The 19,914-nt window shown below is 41.5% G+C and overlaps 1 protein-coding gene across 2 annotated transcripts in view; it reads right to left on the minus strand.

The window, feature by feature from the left end:
- TAFA3 (TAFA chemokine like family member 3) overlaps nt 1-19,914 on the minus strand; it is an 86,184-nt gene that overhangs the window by 17,152 nt on the left and 49,118 nt on the right. The gene's annotated exons all lie outside the window — the stretch shown is intronic.

The following is a 19,914-nucleotide window of genomic DNA, read 5'->3' on the forward strand; positions in this document are numbered from 1 at the left end:
CAAGGCATCACACGTTTAACTGAAACCACGTATATTTGAAACATCACTGAAAAAGCATGCAAACACCCTCTTCCACCCCTGCACTGCCTTTCTTTGTGGCCCTTTGGTGACATTTTTGGGCCACTTCTATGTTCGGCATGATGTGCATGTGTGGTTGCACACATATCAGATGCGCCTAAAATGGTTGCTGCCTGCAGTGACTAGACATAGTGGCTATGTTATGCCTCTATTGTCAAGCAGCATGTTTCTGAATGCCAGAGAATCACAACTGTGGAAGAGTGCTGTTGCACTCGGATCCTGTTTTGGGCATCCGGATGACCACCGTGAGAACAGGATGCTTGTCTAGGTGGGCCGTTGGCCTCATCCAGCAGGCTCTTCTTATGTTCTAATGACTTCTAGATGTTGGAGTCCAGCTAGTTAGGGAAGCCTGGCTGGATGAGAGGAACTAGTGCACACCATTCACGCACCAACAAAACTATCCCATTCTTGTCATACATTCCTGTTCCTTTCATTCCAAAATCCACTTTAAGACAACAGTTTATTAGACCAACCTACGTATCAGAAAACTGTGTTCACACTTTCAGGTTCTCCAAAACCTTTCAACAGGCTCAGTCAGGGAAAGCCAACACAGTGCCTTTCATATGCTGTCAGACTTCAGTTCGCATCTCCCCTGGCTATTGTGTCATGCTGGCTAGGCCTGCTGGGAGTTGTAATCCAACAACAGCTGGAAAGTCACCACACCGGACACTCGTAGGTTAGATGGTAAAATAGGCAAGCAATGGAATGGAAAAACCTGGCAGGTAGTGAAGCCATGGATACAGAGTGGACCATGGGAGGCGGCAGCAGACATTCAAGGAAAGCTTTGTGAGATGCTGATCAGGTTGTACCTAAGTTGCTGGGCAGAAGCAGTTGGCAGGGCAGGGTGGCACTGCAGAAACAGCCTCCAAGTAGCAACATCCCTGCCTCTTACCAGGAGCAATGGCAAGATGGGAATGCCAGATTGGCTGTGCTAGTGCACCCACCAGTGGGATGTGGAAGGATGTAGAAGACATTCAAATGAGTCTCCCATAGGTTCCATGTATGTTGCACCTACGCCTGCTGGGTAGTAGCTACTGGCAGCGCAAGGTGGTGCTGAGGGTTGTGGCATTACTTAGCAGGAAGGGTAGGGCAGGACAACAGCCAGGTTGGGCAATGCAGATGCACTAGTGTGTCCATGCCACCCTGAACCCAGTGCCACCCTGTCCTTCCGCCCCTCCATCCTGGTAAGTGGCATTGATTCCTCTGCTAGGAGACTGTTGCAGGGTGCTGCTCTGCCCTTCCAGCCACTTCTGCTCATGGCAAGAAGGGAATGCAATGGCTGAAACCTTATCTTCAGGAATAGAAAATCCAGCTGTTACCCAGGCATGTCTCCAACCTTAGGCAAAAGACACAGGCTCTTTGGTAGGTAGGAAACAAGACGAAAGAGACGTCAGGCCATTTCTGTGTTAACAGAGCTGGAGGTAAAATTTAGGCAGTGTGCAAGGTTTTTTAAAAAAAGATTAATGGAAGCTAAATCAAGTAGTTTGACCTAGCAGCTTCAGGAAATGTTCCATTGTTTAAAAATCCTTTTTTGAGATGGATGACTAAAACAGGATCTTGTATTACATCTAGCAGTGTATTTATTTTCCTTATAATGCATCACATCAGTGGTTCATAGATGTCATGCATGTTGACCCAAGACCCTCGGCTCAGGTCAATACGTCATTTCTGGCAGGTACCAAGAGTGCTCTGAACCTCATGATTTTGCACTTTGCCCTACTAAATTTTTGCTGTGCAGTTCATGAATCATCCAATACATTATGTATACTTTCCCAATTCTCAGCTGAATTGACTGTTCTCTCCATCTAATTGCCATTTCATTGAAACATTCTTCCTTTTCTCACTAAAGTTGTCAACAAACATACCAAACAAAACAGTCTTGAGACTGACTTTGGAAACTCAACTGGGAACCCTTTCTTCAGCTCAAAGATTTGCCTTTTATTACCATCAGAGAGTCTTTCATTTGAGCAGTTACTTTTCTGTCTCACAATACAGATATCATTCAAGGGCTATCTGTTCCCATTTAAGTAGTAATTTCTCCCACAATATGGTATCCAACATTTGGTAAAGCTGCAAATACGTTGAATTTAACTGTATTTCACTTGCCTCAGAAAGAGAGATTGCTTAGATGTAACTGCCTTTGAGTAGTCATTTTCATAAAAGGAGCAGCTATCTTTTTGGAATTTGTGGCCGTATCTGGAAATTCAAAAAATTGATGCAGGCACCACCACAAAATGGCTGCTGTCAGGGCCTGGCTAGTCACAAATGACAAGTAACTTGCCCAAGAGACAAAGTGCAAGGCAGAGCTTAGGGCATGAGCCTTTGCACATAAAACCACTCATTTGATCCCACAGTGGTGGGATCTTTAAAAAACAGATACATTGGGCTCATCCATACTGCTGTTTAACATGAACAGTAAGCTTTCTGTACCTCCACTGATTCTCTGTTGTCCATATGATGTTCTCCTCCAAATTACTGCCTTCCCAACTTTCCCCCCTCCCTTAGTTTGGACTTTCTTATACTTGGGATACTCTGAAAGTGAGAAAGTATGAGAAAATCTAGATTGAGGGAAGGGGAAGTGTGGGCTGGCTGTGCTTTGGAAGACAACATCATATGGACAACAGAGAATTAACAGAAGTACAGGAAGATTACTATCCACATTAAACAACAGGATCAGTGAGCTCAATATTACATCCCCTTTGACATTTTCTTCCAATGTTCAAACATTATGTAAATGAACTAAGCAAACAAAGAATGAGTGATTCAAATCAGTTCCTTAAATGTCCAAAGACTATTGTTCATATGAGAAAGAAGGGGGGGGATTAGTTAAGGGAGAGGGTGAACAGAGCAGCCCATGGCTCAACTCCAATCCTCCAACTAGTATTTGAGAATTAGAGATGGAGAAATATGTCAATTTCCCAGTTTCCCAATCTTAAATTAAGTTCTCCAAATTTCCACAGCAATTTGGATTATTTTTTTAAAAAAATCACCCTCTTGAAAATTCGCCCGCATTTTAGCACTCCTTTCTTCTAATGAGCACTTTTTTGTATGCAGTTTTAACTATTATACGTATTTTTGTACAGAATAATGCACGCATACAGACAATTTAATCCACATTTTCCCCTAAAAGTGCAAACAAAATCAAAACTGTTTCTCATGCCTAGTCTAAATTGATGACAAGTCTTTTCAGTCAGCTTCATGGTGCAATGATCAATTGCAATTCCCTCCATAGTTTCACCACTCTTTGCTGACACCACACCTCAAATGACAAGACATACCATTTTGGAAAACCATGCCTTTTAGTGACTTCCATACAATTTCATATAATTCCCTGGAGCACCTATTCAGTTAGAGCCTTTCCAAAGGTTCATAATTAAACAAATCCAAGGGGTCATTGCTTATTCAAATTACACACTACAACTCATTAACCACGGAGAAAGGAGTATGGGGTTGGTTACTCTGTAACATGGTGCTTTGCTGTCTATACTTCCACTAAAGCCCATTTTCTTTTGCATACTCAAGCTTTCATTAAAACTGAATTATGACGGTATTTAAAAGAGTGAGTCAAATTTATGGTCAGGAATGTTATTACTAAATACTTCCAGGATAGGTAATTGTGTAATTATGACGGGCAGAAATGAAAGTGATGGTTCATTAGTAGAAAACGTCCATGAAATAATAATAAATAAAGCTAAATGGAAATGGTAGTAATGCAGAGCCTTCATTGGCTCTCATCCAAGGGCTTCCCTGGGCTTGCAGATTTCAAACGCTGGCTGACACTTGTAATGGGATATTCTTTAACCCTTGCAAGCTAATGGGGCTGACATAGAGCCCAACAGCTTCCTGAAATACTTGTAGGACTCCTTAAACAAACCAGACACACTTTATGTTAGGGATAGAGAACCTGTGGCCCTCCAGATGTTGCTGGACTCCAAGCCCCAGTCACCATGGCCAGTGTTGAGGGATGAAAGAAGGTAATGAGGTCAATGTGGTGCACTGTGCCAACCTCTCTGCTGCCTAGCCCCTTTCCCTTCTAGTAAGCTGCACCAATGCTGATGATGGGAGGTTAGGTAAGCACTGGTGTTGTAGACCACAACCAAGCCTATCAATCTAACAATTTAAAAATACATAGGAAGCTGCATTACACTGAGTCAGACAACTGGTCTATCTAGCTCAGTATTGTCAACACTGGTGGGCAGTGGCCTCCAGAGTCTGAGACAGGGGCCATTTCCAGCGCTACCTAGAGTTGTCAGAGATTAAACCTGGGGCCTTCTGTTTGCAAGTTCTGTTTGCAGAGAAGGCCCCTGTTTGTCCTCAAAATCAATGAGTTCTGGGCCTTCTCCAAATCAGTTTGTTTACTATACCTGTTGGATGCTTCCTTGTAAGGCACTCTGTGTATGCTGCTGCTTCTTAGCCTTATATAATCTAATAAGCAGCATGTCGGGGTGCAAGGTGCAATACTGCAGGAGGGACTTTCAGTAAACTCTCAAACTTCTGAAGTGTTACACCCCCTCCTCAAGAACACAGTCCTAAGTGTTTAAAAGAAGGAGATTGCAAATGCCATCAAAGCAATCTTGTCCGAGTTGTTAATGAAGGAGATTCTGTGCCATTGTGCAATAGGTACAAAGGAAATACCTTTTATAGCCTTGGTAGCCCTATTCTGTATTAAAGCTAAAGCCAGACAATTGTTCAGCCTCTCATCAGCGGTGATTACGTGCACCTTCCAACCTCTTTTCTTCCTGCACTCTCTGCTGCCCACTGGCTGATCAGTGAAGAAGATAAATGCATCCAATTTCCCCACCTCATTCCCCTGCAGACTTTGGGGGAAAGCTCTTCAGAGGCTCCTTTGGAATATTTGGGGCCATTGTTCAGATGACGGACAAGTTTGGCTGAAAAGTTCTGTTCATTCTCTCAAACTACCTCTATTTTCTGAGTCACTTTGTACTTTTTGGAAATGTCCTTCCTGCTAGTTAATTTTAACTTTTCCATTTTTGATTCTCCTTTTCCACAGCATTCTTCAGGAAGTACATCAATGGGTCATATTACCAGTACAACCTGATGCATCCTCAATAGTTTGAGGATAAAATAAGTAAGCCCATTTGCCTAGTCCAACATTTATCTAACCCTTGTGTCTAATGTGCCTTCCCCAAGTTCATGAGTTTTAGCTAGAGGGCTGTCAGCCAATCTGCTTTTGAGACAATGCAGTCTGTTGCTTTCATTAATTAATTGACTAGAATATAATTTACAAGCTATTTTTAGCACTTCCATCACTGTGCATGGCACTTTACAAAGTAACATAAGCAATAGGCAAGTCCTTGCCTAGAAGAGCTTGCAATCTCAATTTAGTAAATTGAGGGAAGATGAAGGCAACTAAAGGAGATGAAGGAAGATCCTAAGGATAACAAGAGATTGATAAAGATATTTCAAAGTGAGCCTTTATAGCACCATTGGATATTGAGAGCTTGGACCCAAGAATCCTAGGCCTTAAGCAAATACCTACTTCACAGGTAAGGATTGCAAAGCCAGAAAGTAAGTGCTCAGGGAATGGCTGTCTATTCTGCATGCTTCACTCACTGGCTGGGATGCTTCTCTTCCTCCTGCTACACAAACACACAGATGGCTGCATATTCCCAGTTAGGTAGCTATCATGGCTCTATGACAGCTACTAAGATCTGCATCCACACTCTTAAAGCAAAGTCTATCTGACACCCTTTAAACATGGTGAAGAGTTGCTACCCTGGATAGAGCTTCTCTGTCTATCTTGGAAGCTATTTTGCTTTCACTGGGTTCAAAATTCCCTTTCCTGTCCTTGTTATTTTTCAACTACAGCCTCTCTTCTCCATCATACAGTTAACTGTTATTCAGAAATAATAAAAAAAATGCAATCCATGCAAATAGCTAATCAGACAGAGCCTTGACTCATGGGGTTCTTCCTCTCCAATTACGGTTTTATGCTAGCATAAAAAACTTAAACCCATGCAAGAGGGTGAATCCAGTTTGTCATAATCTCTCCTGCCTTCTACTGCTGTGTATGTCATATTCCACATTGTTCTGGAAGGCTCCCAATATCCTAAGTAACAGCTGTGGGGGGGAAACAAAATGGGGTGTTCCACCTTACATGAGTGTAAAATAATAATAATAATAGAGAAAAAACAAACAAACCCTGGATACAACCCATTATGACTCAGTGTTCCTGCCAAGCTATTGGTTCTGTCCAGATCTTATCAGCAATGATTTTGAGGGGCAGATAAATCCAGGTTTGTAATTAACTAACAATTTATTTTAAGAATTTGCTCATTCTTCAAACAAAATTGTCATTTTAAAAACTTTTCATAATACCCACTTAAAAGGCATTTCATGAGCAATTAAGCTGTACTTTTGACAAGCATTTAAAAATGAACGTTAAGAATGCTTTGAAATTAACAAGATCAAGTGAATGCTCTAAAGTGCAGTGCGATCTTTTATTAAAGATTAGAGACAAAAAAAAAAAAAAAGAGTGGTGCATTTGTTCTGTTTTGCCCTACAAGAAGGTTTAACTACTCATGCCATTTCAAGAAACCTAGCAAGCTGCTTTTAAAGTGGTCAATTATTCAAGCATTTAATGAAAGGAGCGGCTTTTAGGAATACTTAGCACGTTAGAAATTAGGAGCATAGGGCTGTATTCAATTAATTTGCAGTGCTAGCAGGAGCCGGTGCGATAATGCCCACGAGCACAACAGGATACCCTCTCCTCCCCCCCCCCCCCCAAATCTGCTTTGGAGGGTGGAGCATGTAAAGAAAGGGGCAGGCTAGAAGAGACTGCTTACACCCTTTTTTGCACAACTGACTGGCAAGGTAGGGCAGCTGAGTCTCCACTATCTGATAATCCCTACCACTAAATCCCTGTGAACCCCTACAAACCTCCTTAGGGAAACAGAGGCACTTTGGCTCTAGTGGATCCAATCTGCCTCTTCTCCATTGCTGGAACACCCTGTTTCTGGGCCTTCATAGGCTACCATTGGTGGTAATCTGGCTGTGGTAGATCGATGGCCACAGAGGTTTCTGCAAGCATAGTGGGTGCTACCGAATGGATGTGTGCCCCCCATTGAAGCAGAGCAGCTCTCTGCTATTGGGCTCCTCCACCCCACTCTTACCACCTCCAGCTGGTAGATACGATGGTTAAGATTACTCTACAATACCCCAGATGCATTTTTGGGGGTTTTCTGATGCTGTTCATCATTTCCAAATACCTGCTTCAACTAAGATCATAAGAGATCTACAAGGGTGGCATTCAACAAAGTTTGACCCATTGAAATTAATCTAATTTAGTCTTTGTCAGGAGCAAGTCAGCAATAAATCACATGAAGTAAGTTAACTCTTTATTAGAATAAACTGGATCTGCTCAGGAGTGCCAGATCTAATGAGAAACTATTCTTCAATAGGTCTTGCTCCTCTGAGCCAGTTCTAGAGACTGAAGGTCCTTGCCTTCTCACAGCTACCTAAGTCTCCACCTCTCCCAGGTCTTTCCCAATCAACCTGAGACTCCACCAGCATGTCTGCCTTTGCTCCTCCTGTTTCATACCTCTTTTGGTCCTGGGAGACCAGGGGGGATGGGAGCTTGCCATAGCAGGATGGGGAGACATATTGGCTTCTCCAGCAGCCTGACTCATCTCTGCCACTTGGCCTTCCTCCTCTCTTGACCAATCTTCAGATTCTAGACTTCCCTCTGCCTCCCTCTGTCCCTGCTCATTAAACCCTGCTACCGCTTCAGCTTCTGGCTCCTCCCTCTCCCCGGCTTCTCCCTCTCCTCCCTCTGACCACTCATCATTGTCCCACCACCATTCTTCTTTCCTTAGAGGTTCCCCAGCTGATGCCTTCTAACATTCCTCTGTGTCCAGCCAGTCCATGACAGTCATGCTCATTAATTTCAGTGGGTGGTATCCAACTTATTAAATGTATGTGAGGAATGACTCCCACTCGCACAGCAGGACTCCCCCTCTCCTCTCCCTGAGTGTACCATCCCAAAATCTGCTCCAGGGTATTGGGGGGGGGACTCATAATTGATTGAGGGGGCCTGCAGGGTAGGATAGTGGGGGAAATCCCATTGCTCAGCAGAAGTCATTCTCGCAAAGTGCTACTTTGATTGCAACCCTACTCTGAGTAAAACTTTGTTTAATGCCACCCTGTGTTGGATGAACATGACCACTAAGAGGTGGATGCCATTCCTGGTCATGGGAGAGAGCACAAAAGATTCATAAAACATCCCCCGCTTTTGAGATTGCAGCACTGTGCAGTCACTCTTTAATGCAGATTACATTAGCTTGTCTAGGAAAAGGCGTTTTGATGATGTGGAAACTCTTCCAGTCAGCCTACATGCCTCTATAATCTGCAGTTTGACAGCTGCTCAATTTAAATAAGCATCTGGGATTAGACTATTTGATGCCTTTCCTCTTCCAGCGTGCTAATTATTTACTAATACAGCAGCAAGGAGCATTTGATGTTGGAGGTGGTGCCTTAGTAGCTTCTGCTGTCACCATGAATTTAAGTCACCAAGGATGTAGGTATTCAGGACTCCCCCATGTCAGAATGTGGAATCACAGACCTGATTGCACCTTCATATTAAAAGTTCCATATATATTTATTTTAAACATCTCTAACCTATGTTTAGAGTTAACACTGTAGTCTGAGAGGTAGCTTACAGCATTCATTTAAAACAAAAACATCATTAAAAATCATCATTAAAACCTAGCAAAACACAGCCACAAGACTCACATAAAATATAATAACTTCAACCCAGCTGCAGCAACAACAGCACAATTCAGTTAATAAAAGCCTGATTTTGTGGTTTACGTTATGATTATTATTAATTTTTTTCTACTGATGTTTTTGCTTCTGTTTTATTACAGTAGGTATGTGGAGTTATTGTAATGTATTGTTCTTTTATAGTTTATGTTATGCTTATACTCTCTTAAAATGTTGCAAGTCAGTTAGAAATTCCTTATGTTAGTACTTGGCTGATACACTGAATAAATAACAACAGATGCCACAAAATGCAGAGATCAAAATAATAGTTTTCACCTGGTATATAAATGGCAAGAGTGGAAACAGATGATAAGTTAAGGAGAAGGTGTTCCACAATGGGAAATTTGACTTTCCTCTTCAAAAAATGGTTCCAGGGAACTATTCTAGAAAATTTGCATTTTCACAAATATCACTGAAAGCATTGTTTTGCCCAGAACACGTCACTTCTAAATGTAGTGTACAGTATAAACAAGGCAGTAGGAAGCTATTTTAAAATCATATATACCAATTCCTCGATGTACGTTTTCCATTTTCAATAGGAGGAAAATGAAAAATCCAATTTAAAGCACCGCATGTGCAAATAGCCTAATTCATTAACTAACAATTCAAAATGCAGTTTTGAAATGTGACCCTAACTGAAAGCACGCCTCGTGAATGGAGGGGTGTTCACTGAAGATCACAATGTTGTAACCACCTTGATGCATTCTGTTAATTCTGGTGCTGTTTCAGACCTTTCTGTGAAACGGCATCTTACATTTTAGTCACAGCTTGATAATTCACCAGGTGACTTTTTTCAGTGACAATAGGATAATTGCAGGATGGGATGGGGCAGGGTGAGGCAGGGTAGAGAACAGCATTGTTCTGGCGGAGAGAGCTATTTAATGTGTCTTATAGCTCAGTTGGCTAGCGCATGGTTTTGATAATGCCAAGGTTGCAGGTTCAGCTGCATATTCCTGCATTGCAGGGGGCTGGACTAGATGATTCTCCAACTCTAGGAGTCTATGAAATGAGGCAAGATTGAATGTATTGCCCTTGGCTATACTTGAGGGACGATTCCAACAGATTCCACATGAAAAATGCTTATATCCCTGTGGAGATGGCAGTACCAAATCAGTGGCGCATGCCCTTCTGGCTTGCACTCTTTATAAAAACTTGAAGAATGAGATTATCACCCCTCTTTTATTGTCCATTCCGGGTCGCCCAACCACCGCCACAGATCTTGGCAGATCAAGATGAGCAGGTGACAGCAAAGGCTGCAAGGTTTTTAGCTGCGGCAGAATAATATCTACTATTTGACTATTGATTCAAAACCCTAAAACGTATTTTACATAATTGACTTTTTATTTCTATTCTTTGTATATTGTATTGTTGTTTTATTGTTATCACCAATGGCTGACGCAAATGAAAATTCATTCATTCAGATAGTCAAAAGTGTTGGGGGTTTTTTATATAAAAAACACCCTAAGACAAAAATCTCCCAATAATATTTGTTTGTTTGTCTGCTTGCTTGCTTGCTTGCTTGCTTGCTTGTTTATTTGAAAGAATTTCATCCCACTCTTCCATCAAGAAGGGTTCTAGATTGGCAGACAGCAATCAAGAATGAGAGACAAAGAGGAAGAGGATTAAAAGACAGCATGAATGCGAAGAAGAGGACAATTGCAAAGGCTGAAGATGGTGATGGGAACTTGGGTATTTCTCAGATATTTTGAAACATTTCCCTATGAAAGTCTGAACATAACTGATGCTTAATATTATCTGTTTCTGGGAAGGGCCCTAAAGTATCAGAAGTAAAGCATCTTCTTTATACACAAAGGATCCTAGTTTTGAACCCCGCCCCACCGCTTCCCCAGGTAAGGCTGGGAATTATCTCCAACCTGAAACCCTGGAGATCTGCTGGCAGTCAGAGTAGACAATACTGAGCTAGATGGAACACTGGTATAAGGCAGCTCTATGTTTCATTCTGTAGCAGATTTGAGCCCCATGTTGGGCAAACATTTCCTTCATTACAGAGGGTTGGACGCAATGACACTCGTGATCCTTTCCAACTCTACAATTTTATGATTCTATAATTATATAGTATATATCTCCACACTAGTTTATTCCAAGCTGCCCCTCAATTCATGGACCTTTGTGCATTTTCCTCTGTATTCATGTGTGTTGCTTCTTCTTCCACACTTGAAGGATGTATTATGTTTAATAATGCTAAGTGTGTGTGCAGTTGCTCCCATATGCAAACCAAATCATTTTTATTCAGTGTGATAAGAGGGAAGAGAATACTGTAGTGTCTTTGCAGGTTCAGTAAGTGGGGTGTATGCAAGATTAAAACTTAATCTCTCTCCTCTTCCCTCAAATGAAAATGAACTGAATGGATAGGCAAAGTGGTAAATGGGTGTTTTGTGTCCATATTCAGGGTTTTCTCCCCTGAGTATAAAAGAAAGAAAAAATCCTGTGACAAGGAAGGTGGTGGTTGTGAGGTCATGTGCTGATTGACTGATAATTTAGTTTAAAAAGGAAATAGGCTTCAAGACAAGTGGCAAAGATGGGGGTCAATGCACTTGTTCAAACCTAAGCAAGGCTTAGGAAGCTTACTGCTTCTTTAACAAACTGCTTACTTTCATGCTGATCAGGAATCAATTATGAGAAAGTGCTGACTTCATTGGCTCCTTCCTCTATATTTCATTGGCAAGATTGCCCAGAAATTAGCTGATACCAGATATACAGAGTGCTATCCAACATTAGTCATGCTCAGAGTAGATCCACTGAAATCAATAGGTCTACTCAGAGCATGACTTGGCTATACATCATCCACAAGATTCTACATGTGAATTTATAACCATTTCCGGCCATGATTTGGAGTGGATTTCTGATTTTGGTGTAAAGGACACCTAATGACCATGGTTTGCTAATATGCACATAATGACAATCTATGGTTAGCACTAAACAACAACCAAATTGAAAAAGAAGATGTGCACAAATGCAGATCATGAGCTGGAGGATCATCTTACTTGAGCGAGGCAAAGCAATCATATAAATAATATTTAATCTTGTGTGCTGAAGGCCAAAAGATCCTACACACTGTTTTTTCAGTATTCATTTAATTTTATAATGCCCTATATCAATCAATATCCAGGAAGGGTACACTTCTTAAAAGCAATAATTCAACATATGAAAGCTCAATAAAACCACCAATAATCAGCAATAAACTATAAGACAGCGAGCAGATCACAAAAACTGAGTGGCAATCAATGACTCTCAGCTGGCCCAATGCCCTGATCAGGCCTTAACCTGGCACCAAAATGAAGCCACACTGGGCAAGAGAGGCCTCCAAGGGAAGAGAAGGGTTCTTACCTGTGTGTAAACTAGTATAAGCTACACCATCTCTTTTAGAAAACTCACACTGAGTACACAAACTAGCAGAACAATTTGGCTTAGTCCCAATAAATCTTCCACTTTTTTGGGGGGGATCTAACTCTGGTTCCCATCTATTGCCTCTGTGGAATCTCTTCGCAACATATATGTATTTGTTTTCATTTTCCCCCTGTCTTGCCTTGATTGTATACTCCCTTAAAAAAGGAACAGTAAATTCAAGATTAAAAAGAAAGAAACCAAGCCTCCCATCTGCCAACTATGGTTTTTTCAAAGTACAGTACAATCTATATGAGTCTTATGACTATCTTTCCTTTGTAACTTCAGCCCTCTAGAACAAACACATGGGGGTGTAGAGACAAGTGGAAAGCCAGGTTTTTAGAAGGCAGAGGGTAGCCGAGGAGGCTCCTTGTTTCCAAAAGTTGCAGAAAGTGACAAAAACAATGTCAGAGGCCTGATCATGGCAGCCCTCTCTCACATGTTCACTTGTAAACCTGAACAGGGTTTCTCTCAATCTCTAATCTAAGAGCATATGGTAAAGTTGAAACTACCCACTTCCCATCAGAAAGCAACTGGGAAAATGTTTCCCCACAGCAGAATCTCTCTCTCTATATGTTTGGCAAGTGTCATGAGCACAGCCTCTGCAAGTATTTATTTATTATCCTTCAACAAAGGATCACAGGGCAGTTTACAGTATAAAGACACAAAAATACATAGCCTAATGACAGACGGTTTATTTAGCCATAGATATTTATTTAGCCATAGAAGGCACCAGGCAAGCTTCCCTTAGTGTAACTTGTAAGCATTATTGATATTATTATTATTTATCCATTTGCATATCTACTCTGAGTGGCTATTCCCATCCCTAATCAGCTTCTGGAACTATATGAAGAAAGAGAACATCCATCCAAACACACAAAATAAGTTTATGGGCGAGTCTAATAGGCTACCAACTGAAACACTGAACCATGAGCTTGCATACCATAGTTCCATAAAGACATAAGGACACAGGCCAGGAAAGTGTTATTGGCCACCACACAAAGCCCATTTAGAAGACTGTGGCGCTCTCTCTTTCTCTCTCTCTCTCTCTCTCTCCTCAATTCACAAATGAGCCTGCTAAATGCTGCTTGTCTCCTTTGCATCCTTCTGTCAACTTCTGCCAGCTTCTTACAGGTCTCAGTAAAGGATTCTGGCCAGCTTAGCTCAATTTGTTCATTAGATCTGGCAACCAGGCTAGGAAGCAAAAAAGAGCTCGAGATAATAGCAGGTGCTCAGAGATGTGCAAAATGCTGAAGAGTCTCAGGTGCTCAATGAGCCAGAAAGAGCTTCAGAAATCCATGCAGGAGCCACACAGCTGCCTCAGCAGAGCAGCTGCCCTGCAGAATGACAGTCAGAGACTTAGAAGAAGAACTGGTTGTATGAGTGAGGTGGCGGGTACCTAAGGCACACAGAGAATAAAGAAAAAAGAGCGACAACATATCCACTGAGAATAGCACCAAACTGCTTTTCAGAAAACCTAGGTTTTCTCTTAGATGGATACAATGTGGTTCATATTTTTCAAATGTGACCAAATTTCCCATTTCCCATTTGGCAAAGATTATCTTGAATTCTGAGCCTATAATTTTTATTGCTTGCAATCCTTCCAGGGTTTTTTTTTATCCTCTGCAAATTAACAAGCATCCTCTCTGTTTTCCCATCCAACTCACACTTTTGTCTTTGGGGGGGGGGGGGATAACACCTAATGCTGTTGTTACAGCTTTGTTAAATTGACACAGCTCTTTAGGTGTAATCTTCCATTAATTCTGTAACAGTTCCTAATCCTGCTCTTATTTACTGATGAGTTAGATGCAGTATACAAATTTTGCTTTTAAAAAACACAACAACTTTAAGTGCTAAACTGTATTCGAAGGCACATTCAATGCAAGCTACAACTGCTTATCTCTATTTCGCCTCTCACATTTTAGCCATGGTAGGTGGGTTCCAGTAGCAAACCGAAGCATTTTAGCTTTCCCAGACCTTTGGTTTGTAGGAGTATGAAACCCCTAAGATTGTTTCCAGATATGGTAGGCACTGTAATTGAATGAACTAAAGGATTTTCGTTAAGTCTTTTTTGTGCTTTGGTATTGTATGGACAGTGTTCTTGAAGCTACAAATGTGAGTCTGACCAAACTGCGGGAGGCAGTGGAAGACAGGAGTGCCTGGCGTGCTCTGGTCCATGGGGTCACAAAGAGTCGGACACGACTAAACGACTAAACAACAACATTGTATGGTTTTAATGTGTTGCATCCCACCCTGAGGCCTTTTGGTAGAAGGCAGGATACAAGCAATGAATATAAATGAAGAAAGAAATGGTTTATGAACCATTCATGAGCATTAGAGTTGAGCACTCCTCCGTTGTATGATCCCACTTGGAGCTTCATGCCAAGCTTTGTATTAAGCCTGAGTTGGTTTCCTGTTACATTCAAACCAGGGGACTCAGGCTAACATCCACTAACAAACCAGAATAATAAACCAGCATATCAGTGGAGAAACTTCATAAACATGGGTTATGTGTTTATGATGATGAGAAACTTCATCTTTCACCTGGACTTTGTGGGTTATTAAAGTTCTTTTGGAGCACATTCTTTCTCTTATTATGTTTACACAAGCAACACAATGGAGTCCATTTATCTTATGTTTTCCCCTAAGTACCACTCAGCATGACAATGAAAATGGAGAAGAGTGGGTGTCTTTTTCTTTGATGGTCTGCTGCACAAGAATAACAACCCTCTCTCCCCTTACAAATTGACAGTCTCCAGATGGGCAGAGCATGCTTATCATTCATGTTCCACAAGCAGCTCAATCATGTTTGAGGCTCCTAAGTAAGTAGCCTGGGGGATGTGGACGACTGCCTCAGGGGTTGCTGGGAGCAGCCACCAAGTATTTTTTGAAGGGAGTAGTGCCTGAGGACAGTGGAGCATTAGCTGATTCTCAGGAGGAAAAGTGACAGAGTAGCAAGTTTATACCATCTCACTTCTGTTCCTGCAATTTTCTTTTTCCGTTCACACCCATTTTCATATTTAATACTCTTTCAGGGGTTGTCTACTGGTAAATGATCAGCAAAAACTAGAGAAGAAAACCAAAGCCTTGGTTTACTATGTGTGTGAGGCAACGCTTAGGAAGATCTTGGGGCGGTACGCAACTAACATGTCGCATATGCACAAGGGTTTCCTCTTGTACAGCTGGACTTTTCTCTCCCCCCCCCCCCGTGAATGCTCCACACCCTCCTCAGATCTGATTCGGGGTGCTGGAGGAAATCTTTGCACTGACAGAGCATTCGCTTGCCACTACAGTGGTACCTCAAGTTGTGAACTTAATTCATTCTGGAGGTCCGTTCTTAACCCAAAACCGTTCTTAACCTGAGGCACATATTCGCTAATGGGGCCTCCCACTGCCACTGCCATGCGATTTCCGTTCTCATCCTGTGGCAAAGTTCTCAACCCGAGGTACTACTTCCAGGTTAGCAGAGTTTGTAACCCAAAGTGTTTGTAACCCGAGGTACCACTGTATATTGTAACCAGCAATGTTACAATGAAGTTTAGAGGCTCGATCTGGGTTGCAAAAGATCAGACTTCCACACAATATTTAGGAGGCTGCTAAGGGCCATGAATTTCAAACAGCATCTTGGGAAAGTAGAATGTGATGGAAACTCATCTCATTCACTCCCAAAAATTACACTGGAGGACACATACCAATTCTGCCAATTTCCCATTTCCAGGCTTGTCTCCCTCCCTAAACCCTGAACCAAGGATTCTTTCCATACTCCAGAATACACTTATTGAGACATCTAACCAACTACATCATGCTCAGAAATGACCCCACACCACATTCCTAGCCACATGCCAGACAACTCTTCAGTTCTTTCTTTCCCATCCTCTCCAGGGTACAGTCTTTTAAAAGAGGCTGTAAGAACGTATACAAATTTGCCAAGGTTAATACAGTTACACAGCCTGCTTTATGCTCTAGGCTTACTCATGCAGCTGAAAACACTAGGGTTTGTTTTTGTTTTTTTACTAGAATTTTTTTTTTTTTAGCAGAGCTTTTTAGCCAAGACTCTTAGCCAGGCAAAGAATGGCAATCCTTCCCTTTCTCTTTTACTTTAAGATAGCACTGAAGAGCTTTTACATTTAGTGAAGTGACAAAACTCCTTTGTTCAGGGGCTCTTCAAGTGGCTCTAGCAGGCTTTTAATTTGGCAGTAGAGAATGAATTAGATTTTTATCATGTTGAGGTACCCTGACAACAAAAACTTCCAAAAGATGTCAGAAATATAACTCTACCATTGAAATCATATTTTTTTTTAAAGAATGCATCTATTTTGTTTCCGAATCCCACAAATTCAAGCTAATGAAAACTCCTTAGAACTGATCTTCCCATCTCCTTGGCAGACAAATTCTGAACAGCAGGTGAAGTTTGGTGTATAGAAAGGCTTTGGTCAGTATACAGTTAACACACAGTTTTAGGTTCCCACTGGGATGGTAAAATCTATGTCTGGCAAGTAGGGACTTCGCTTTAAAGAAGACTTTGCTTTGCGAACAGATTAGCACGACTTGAATAAATTTAGCAGTATAAAAGGAAGTGGAGATAATCAGTAAGAAGGATAGAACTTGGTAACTTAGAATACACAGAAGAGAGAGAAAAGAAAGGACACCAGAGTAGGAGAAGAAGGGAAGTCCTTAGGTGTTTTGTGTTGTGTTCCTTATTTGGTCGTGGTTTGGTTTGCATTTTTCTCCTTCTTAATCTTTACTTATTGTTTTTGAAGTCTATGTAAAAACACAAACTAAAAAAGACTTTGCTTTTTAAAAAATAAATAAATCACAAAACAACTATCGTGCTCAGTAAATGCAGTATCTCCAACTTTCGATGATTACAGGAAAGCTGAGAACATCATGACATTTTCAGGACATGCCAGCACCCAGGAAGGCTGCAAAGTAAAGACTACTGGAGAGATGAATTGTGGAACGAAAGGAAAAAAACACAAACACAACTTGGCCACCTTGAAAGTAAGGTGAACACGATAAAAACATTGCATCCCACCCAGCAGAAATGCACCAGAATTTCCTCTCCCCTTCGAAATCTTTTCAAATGCAATTTCTAAAATGAATGAATGTTCATGAAAATTCATGAAGAACAAATGAACCTACAGAAATGAATGGGAGAAATAAGTGAAAATCTATCCTTTCCTTTGTCGTAGGAAACTAACAAGAGACATTGCATTGCTGCACATATATCCCAAGCTGTGAACCTGCTCTAGCAGTGGGAGAGCAGTCTTCTTCCAGCCGTGCTGAATGTCCAAATGTGTAGAAGTCTGTTTGGATTAAATTTGAAATTTGTTAGTCCATCCCCATAAGAAGAGTCTGCGGGATCAGGCCAGTGTTCTCACAGTGGCCACCCAGATGCCTGTGGGAAGCCATCAGGCAGGCCCTGAGCACTCTCCTGGGGTTTCCAGCAATTAATATTCAGAATCATTACTGTTGTCAACTAGGGGGACAGAGCTAGTAGCCACTGATAGGCTTATCCTCCATGAATATGTCTAATTCTCTTTTGAAGTCCTGCCAACCTAGCAGTTCAAAAGCACATAAAAGTACAAGTAGATAAATAGGTACCGCTCCAGCGGGAAGGTAAACGGCGTTTCCGTGCGCTGTTCTGGTTCGCCAGAAGCGGCTTAGTCATGCTGGCCACATGACCTGGAAGCTGTACGCAGGCTCCCTCGGCCAATAGAGCGAGATGAGTGCCGCAACCCCAGAGTTGGCCACGACTGGACCTAATGGTCAGGGGTCCCTTTACCTTTACCTATGTTTGTAGCCATCACTGCCTCATGTAGGAGTGAGTTCCATAGTTTAACGATGTACTATGTGAAACTAATCCTTCACTGACTTCTGGCGCTGGTTGCTACCACGCAGGAATCTGACTAAAATGAGTTATTGTTGTGTGCTTTATCCAAGCGGTAATGACACAGAACACATACAGGATTTTTTAATATATTTTTTTTGCTTTTGCAGGGAGCAGGAACAGAGAGAGAGAGAGAAATTGTTTCAATTTTGTACAATTGCACATCTTCAACCCAATAATTTAACTGGATGGCTTGTTTTTGTATTGTTTTTTAAAGTGCAGTTGAATTTAGCTAAGTAAAGTTGGTTTTCTCTTATGCTTAATAGTTCATGCAGTTCAACAAATTCAGCCACACACAAAAAATCAATAATGAAAAACAAAACACACGCACAATCAAATTGGACAGATATATATCTGTGCAGATGTCCATGGCTGTTTTAAATGGGTAAGTATACTGACCTGTAACCTAGCCAACTATATGAGTGGCTGGGGAAACCCAGCCAGATGGGTGGGGTATAAATAATAAATTATTATTATTAATCAGCAAAGAAAATATTCTAATACAGTGCAGAGCTTCTAAATACCAGTTTAGGAAAACCACAGAAGGGGAGAGTTCTCTTCTGCTCAAGACCTGCTTGCAAGCTTCCTACAGACATCTGGTTGACCCCTATGAAAAAACAACAACAATGCTGGACTAGAAGATGGGCCATTGGTCTGATCCAGCAGGCTCTTCTTATGTTCTTATATAATGACAGGTGCATAGCCCCACCCTTGTATCAAAGCTGGTGCAAGGGGTGGGGTGGAGGGGGGAGATAAAGACCTGGCCCATTGGGTCAAAAGGGTTCCACACTCCTGCTTTTGGATAAACAACTTGTTAACTAAGTCCAGGATGAACCAATGACTCTCCTAGCCACACAGGGAGGCCCAAAGGGGTGAGTGTCAATGCTGGGAAATTTGGCAGGAACCCAACAGTGGCTGAAATTGCTAGAGCTAGAAACCTTGACATTTCTCATTCCCACATTTGCACCATTATAGAACTAAATTCATACAGCTTCGGTAAAGCTCTCCGCTTAAAGCATATAAAGCATCCCACAAATAGCACAACATGTCAGCCATGATACTTTACAAGTCTATGATTCTTCCCCAATGAATGAAATGCGGAGGGATAGGCCAAAGTCTTCCATAAGTTAAGATGGAAGACCTAAGTAGTAACTTTCCTAGCAGTACCTGCTGCAAATCTGAAGGTCTGAAAATAGTAGCTGACAGGAACAAAAAATAAACTGTCAGTCATAACAACTTAAGGTTAAGATTAGCTGAACTGTGCATTTCCTCACTTTTTAGAGCTTAAGCTGAAGAGGGCTTTTAACCTCAAACAGCTTAGTGTAACTGAATCCGAAGTTTCTCTTGAAAGTTTCTGCATATGGAGACTTAACTTTTGATGAAGATGGCACAGAAAGGCTCCATTTGCAGACATCTTATCTCTCCCCCACCTCCACTTAATAAGGGAGGCAGAGGAGTATGAAATGACTCGATAATGAAAGGTTAGAGCGACACTCAAAGGTAAAGGGTGTATGATAAAACTTATGAGATATCATAACACAGATTTTTTCCCCCCAGAAATCCACTCAAACAAACAGTTGTCAATGTGAACAGGTAGGCGTTATACATCAGGAGAGTAACTGTGAACAATGAGATAGAAAGCCATTCCTGTGGTTTAATTTACTGTGGCTAATTAAAGTGAAAATGAAGGCTTCTTGTGGCTTTGTAGGAGAGGGGGTGCATGAATCCAAGAATTACCATGGCTTGTTCACGTTGGACTA

This window comes from Podarcis tiliguerta (assembly GCF_965153285.1).
Source record: "Podarcis tiliguerta genome assembly, chromosome: 6".
Lineage (NCBI taxonomy): Eukaryota > Metazoa > Chordata > Lepidosauria > Squamata > Lacertidae > Podarcis > Podarcis tiliguerta.